Here is a 200-nt window from a genome sequence, read left to right on the forward strand (position 1 = left end):
TATCTTTCTAATTGCTAATTTCAAAATCTTTTTAATTGACTAATTGATTCAGTTCTCAATTTGCTTTGATCTTATTTTCTTTTTAATTTTCGAATTTTTATTTTGTCTTCTTTTTATTATATTTTATTTTTTTCGTTTAATTCAAAAAAAAATATTTTATCTATTTGCAATCCATATCATTTCCCTTTATCCATTATGGA

This window comes from Arachis duranensis, chromosome 6 (genome assembly GCF_000817695.3).
Source record: "Arachis duranensis cultivar V14167 chromosome 6, aradu.V14167.gnm2.J7QH, whole genome shotgun sequence".
In the NCBI taxonomy this organism is placed as follows: domain Eukaryota; kingdom Viridiplantae; phylum Streptophyta; class Magnoliopsida; order Fabales; family Fabaceae; genus Arachis; species Arachis duranensis.